Source organism: Ictalurus punctatus, chromosome 28 (assembly GCF_001660625.3).
Source record: "Ictalurus punctatus breed USDA103 chromosome 28, Coco_2.0, whole genome shotgun sequence".
NCBI classification, from domain to species: domain Eukaryota; kingdom Metazoa; phylum Chordata; class Actinopteri; order Siluriformes; family Ictaluridae; genus Ictalurus; species Ictalurus punctatus.
In genome coordinates, this window is record NC_030443.2 from 7,412,457 (window position 1) to 7,418,651 (window position 6,195).

General features: G+C 40.1%; 1 protein-coding gene across 5 annotated transcripts in view; it reads right to left on the bottom strand.

Annotated features, from left to right (window-relative positions):
* The window catches only part of arhgef28a (Rho guanine nucleotide exchange factor (GEF) 28a), a 123,428-nt gene extending 122,978 nt beyond the window's left edge, over positions 1 to 450 (bottom strand). For all 5 annotated transcript variants that reach the window (XM_047151848.2, XM_047151846.2, XM_047151847.2 and 2 more), the window contains exon 1: positions 296 to 450. The gene's annotated coding sequence lies outside the window, so the exon portion shown is untranslated. The remainder of the gene's footprint in view (positions 1 to 295) is intronic.
* Between the last annotated feature and the right edge of the window lie 5,745 nt (positions 451 to 6,195).

A 6,195-nucleotide genomic window follows, 5' to 3' on the forward strand; every position in this document is an offset into this window, starting at 1 on the left:
GAAAATAACAAGGTCAAAATAAACACCCTTTACTTAATTTCGGGTGAGCGCTTTAACATCCACATGTACATAAATAAGGGGAAAAGTAAGGGGAAACGCGCGCGCCAGTTCCTATGGTTTCCGCTTGTCAACCATCAGACAGCTTTCAATGGCGTTTATGTCGGCGAGCTCATTAACGAGAACAATTCCAGGTATCCTCACCTCAACCAACGACAACAGGAGAAAGGTTTTACTTTTACACTGTCTGCAAGCTAGTTACATAATTCAGCAGATGAGGTCCACAAAGCAAACTTACCTCAGTACAGAAGTTGAAAGATTGCAGCAATAAAGATGAGTGTTACTGAAAAGTAGCTACATGCATATTTTATTCAGACAACTGATAGTCATGGTAGCTACTCTCTGGCTGCTCGACTGTTTGCTCCTTCTATTGCTTCTGTTTCGGCAACACCGGGAAAGAAGCCCCGCCCCCGACGAGTCTTTCAGCGTTTGCCACGCCCCTTGGAACACGAGGCACAACAGCCACGCCCCTTTGAAACACCAGGCTCTGTGTGCCAAAGAGGGCGAGAGTCAAAGCAAGTCACCTGTCTGAAATTGTATAGGCTACCAGCAAGAGCAGCCTGCACTTAAAGACAAAATCCACCCCATATTTATAATCAGTATGTAATGTTTTTGTGATTGTGATTCTGGTCTATTTTCATGGTTCCTTGAATTTCCCACAATGCCATTTGACTGTCTATTGATAGTGGCACCAGGAATTAATCTCTACCTAAAGAGACTAGTGCAGGAGTGCTTTCATCCAAGTCTTTAGACCTGCAGCCCAGACAACCAGTGAGGCACACACACTGTCAATCAGTCCATGCATTAGCCAATAATATAGGGTTAGGGTTAGAGTAAATATTAGCCAATCATAGATAATCACAAATTGCATCAGTCAATCAGTCCATCATATTATGCATGAGTCTTACTCATTTTTTAAAGCAATTTTTTTTAATTGAGCCATAAATGCTCCATTCTCTATATCTAAGCATCTTGTTATTTTTGAGTGAGGCAGAGCAATTAACAATACTGTTTTTGCAATTAATGAGTCTTTATTGATCACATATACACTACAGCTCAGTAAAATTCTTTTCTTCACATATCCCAATATGTCAGGAAGCTGGGGTTAGTGCGAATTAAATGGTGTTTTATTCTCAGGTTTGCTGCTTTTTGACATTCTCGTGGATACTCTGTAACTGGGTGGAAACTTTATCTAAACTTTAGGTTGGCTGATGCAAAAAATGATAGATGGGCAAAATAATCAGTAGTTACTCAATTGGCTAGTGGTTCCCACCACTATAGTCTTCTTTCGTCCATTAGTCTGTCCAGACTTCTCAACCTCTTATCTGTATACTCTGCCTCAAATCTAAAGAGTTCTAAAAATGTTCCAGTTTCATACTAATAATGCTATCTTCGATCAGTCATCTCGTAGATTGCTTCTCATCTCAGTTACACATGGTACAGGTGGAGTATCAAGTATGATGGGTTGAAGCACAAAAAATGTGAAAGTAGGCTATTAAAAACAATTGATTAAATCTCAGTACAATTACCTATAGACAAGTTACAGAGATGGGTTGTGGAAAGTGTCCTTTAAGCTGCATTTATAATTAACTGGTTGTACACTAAAACACGTGATTATCAAAATGTACAAAAAAGTAATTAATAATAATAATAATAATAATAATAATAATAATAATAATAATAAAATTTCACCATATGTCTATAAAGTGAAAAGTACTAAACTGAATAATGATTTTAAAAATGTCAATATAAATGAAAAAAAGAGAAAATTGCACATTTGCATTCTAGAATTACGGAATTTGCTATGAACTTATCATCATAAAATTAACATTTTGCCATGTCATTCATGTACAATTGTGTTTGACACTGTATATCTCCAAAATAATCGCCAGAGTGTGGACATGCCCAAAACTACATACACAGGAAATATTTAACTGCACACTAACATTGTCTTCTTTGCAGTTAAAAGTGTGTAGGTTCTGACAAGTCCTAGGTGCTTTGGTATTTAACACTTCCAGAAGCCGCTATAGATTACAGCAGTTTTATTACACTCATGTAATAATAGCATTCACAGATGGCTTTTGAATTCAAGAGTATGCCAATTGACCAGCAGGAGGAATAGGATTTGAGAGATCTGTAACATCATTTCCCAGTCTGAGTCACTGAAAACAATCTGGTTCAAAAGATTACCCAGTTCTCAAAATACCTCAAATCAATCGAACTACATTAAAGAAGTGTCAAAGATATTATTCAACCTTCAAGAAGGTAACTCAAGAAACAAACAGGTTTGGGTAATCAAAAATGCATTTAGAAACTAAACAGGAAACTGGAGGGGAGCCAAGGAGAGTGCCCACCCTTCCTGTTTTCTCCTCAGTGGACTGGGCCATTTCCAGGGATTTCAGATCCCAGAAATCTACTAAAATCTCCACTGGTAGGGAAATGGCCATGAATAAATATGATATGTTAACAGTGTACCATCTAGAGGTGACTTGGGGAAAGACAAAATCAGACGTATAAAGGACCTTTTGTTGGTGCAGGGCTGAAATTGTGTAAATGATGTGATGGCTATTATATGTTAATACAGTTATTATATATTTATAAAGTGTGTTTTTACCTGCAATTATGAACAGTGCCTGTTTTATAATACATCATTTAGGAGAAATTCAGCTCTTAATTCAGACTTCGAAAATTCACAAGGTGAAGGTTATTTCATGTTGTAATGTTATCAAGAGAACGACATTATGTATGACCGTGTAACTTCTACAGGGAAGATTCCTCACATGTTAATATTACTTACTAGAAGAAATTTGGCATTTAATAAACTTATAACGGTATAATATGCTAAAAATACCAGCTACCGTGTCCTCTGCTAATATTGTTACCTTTGGTAAATATGAGCAACGAAGGCTGTGAGAAATTGTCATTATTGTTTAAACTTTTGATCTTTTATTTAAAAAATTCACAAAAATATTCTACTCTCATGGATATCAAACAATTGCAAACACAACATCGTTTTTTTTATCCAAAAATATCTTTGTTAAATATAGGTGTGCAACAATTATTGGCACCCTTTTAGTCAATACCTTGTGCTACCTCCCTTTGCCAAGATAACAGTTCTGAGTCTTCTCCCATAATGCCTAATGAGGTTAGAGAATACATGGCAAGGGATCTGAAACCGTTCCTCCATACAGAATCTCTCCAGATCCTTCAAAATTTGAGGTCCACACTAGTGGACTCTCCTCTTCAGTTCACGCCACAGGTTTTCTATGGGGTTCAAGTCAGGGGACTGGGATGGCCATGGCAGTACCTTGCTTTTATAGTCAGTAAACCATGTTTGTGTTGATTTTGATGTATGTTTTGGATCATTGTCCTGCTGGAAGATCCAACCGTGGCCCATTTTAAGCTTTCTGGCAGAGGCAGTCAGGATTTCATTTAATATCTGTTGATATTTGATAGAGTTCATGATGCTATGTATCCTAACAAAATGTCCAGGTCCTGTGGCAGAAAACCATCCCCAAAACATTAAAGAGCCACCACCATATTTAATCTTGGTCATGAGGTACTTTTCCATATGGCTACCTCTCTGTGTGCATCACCTCTGGTGTTTATTGCCAAAAAGCTCTATTTTGGTTTCATCTGTCCATAGAACCCGATCCCATTTGAGGTTCCAGTAGTCTCTGGCAAACTGAAGATGCCTGAGTTTGTTTTTGGATGAGAGTAGAGGCTTTTTTCTTGAAACCCTTCCAAGCAACAAGATGATGTAGGTCACTTAGTATTGTAGTTTTGGAGACTTTCTGATCCCTAGATGCAACTAACTTCTGCAATTCTACAGCTGTTATCCTTAGAGATTTTTTGGCCACTCAAACCATCCTCTTCACAGTGTGTTGGGACAAAATAGACACATGTTCTCTTTCAGGTTGATTCATAACATTTCCAGTTGACTGGAACATCGTATTTGTTGCCCTGATTGTGGAAATGTACATTTTCAATGCTTGAGCTATTTTTCTTGTAGCGACTTCCCATTTAGTGAAGCTCAACAACCTTTTGCCGCACATCACATCTATATTCCTTGGTCTAACACATTGTTATGAATGACTAGTTAAACAAGAAAGGTTAAACAAGAATTTTTCACGGCCTTCTTTGCTCATATTTACCAAGGGTGCCAATATTACTGGAGGGCACTGTAAGTTGCAGGTATGTTACTTGATTAGAAATGCATCTGCTCTTAATATATACAATCCAAGGTGCATGTTAAGCAGCAATAAAAAGGGTATTGTATCTCCAAAAACATACATTAAAAATTTCCGACACGCAACAAACAGCAAGAGAGACAACGTAACCAGGCAGGTAACAGCTGTCACGGTTTCCTCTTTAAGCAGCGCGCTGGAGAGCAAGGTGCGCGAGCACCTGCTTTTTGTATGTTGACAATGTGACATTGTGTACCTTGGACACATGCTTTTGTTATGTTTCTGTTATGTCTCCTCCCTGTTCTTTCATTGGCTGTTATTTCACGTGTGTCTAGATTGGTGTCAGCCATCAACAATTTACCATGATTAGGTTTGTATATATACCGTGCGCCTCCCAGCACAAGGCGCGGAATATTAGATAAGGTACTTACGTTAGATATAGTAGATTAGTTTAGTTTAGTTTAGATTCCATACGATAGTTAACCACAGTCATAGTCTTAGTTATTGTCCTTGTCATGTTCCATGTTTAGATTAGTGCATTTAGTCCACGCTGGTTTCTCCGCTCCCAGTTCCTCATTATAGTTTATATTTCTTGTTTTGAATATCGACCCTGTATTCTGTGACCGCGACCTTGATTCATGCTTTGCCCCGTGTATGCCTGTTTGCCGATCGCCTGACCTTTGCATGTTTGTGGATTATGTTTCTAATCACGATTTGGATTTACCTGCCTGTGTCTCACATTAAATAAACTGTTAAACTGCATTTGCATCCGTCCTATCTTCGTTACGTCTCGAGACGTGACAATTGCAGAGCATACTGCTGGCATTATATACACACTATATCATGCTTTTCAAAGTAATTGGTGCCTAATGTGGGGAGTGGGCAGGGAAACTCCACTGCATTCAGGTATAACTGCTGTCAGGGTCAATAGCCCTGCCAGTTACACTGCCATTTCTAGATCTTGTCACAAACCTCGAAACGGCACGGAAGCAGGAGCGGGCGGCGGGTGTAGAGCGTAGAATCGGGAAGTTCAAGAAACGCAGTCGTAGGGTAGGCAAGGGTCAAGCGATCAGGCGAACAATACAAACGGGGATAGGCAGAGAGCGTAGTCGAGACTGAAAACAAGGGTCGAGGATCACCAGAAACAAACAAACTAGAACGTCTTGGTAACACAGAGAAACGAGCTACAAAGCGTATACTTCGCGTATAAACTGGGTGAATGACTTCCCTACTAGCGGTGAGTGTGTGTGATTAGTGATCTGATCGGACCGAGCTGTGACAGAAACCCCCCCCCCCCCAAAGGGCTCACTCCGGGAGCAGAGTTCTTTCTTGGCCTCCCCCGGGGTCGTGGACCAGGGAGATGAGGATGAGTTGCGTGAAAGTCTTTAGTAAGCTGTGGATCCAGTATATCCTGCTTGGGAACCCAGCACTGTTCCTCAGGTCTATAACCCTCCCACTCGACCAAATACTCCAGCTTGCCCCTCCTGTGTCTAGATTTGAGGATGTTCTTGACACGGTAAGCCAGTTGTCCATCAATTCCCAGAGGGGTCGGAGGAGTTTCAGCTGGTACTTCGGTGGCTAGTGGACCGTTGACAACAGGTTTGAGACATGATACGTGGCTTGCTCAGTTGGGATAAATTCACACCTTTAATATCTGTATACCGTGTTGATATTTCTGTAAAGCTGCTTTGAGACAATGTCTATTGTAAAAAGCGCTATCCAAATAAAATTGAATTGAATTGAATTGAATTGAATACGTGGAATGAGGGGGAGATGCGGCTGTGTCGTGGCAGTTCCAGATGGTAGGTGACTTCATTGACTCGCTTGAGGATCTTGAATGGTCCAGTGTATCTTGGCGTTAGTTTTTTACAGCTATGAGCTTGTCTCAAGTCCTTTGTGGACAACCACACCCGATCGCCTGGTTGGTAATTAGGGTGTTCTTTGCGGCGGC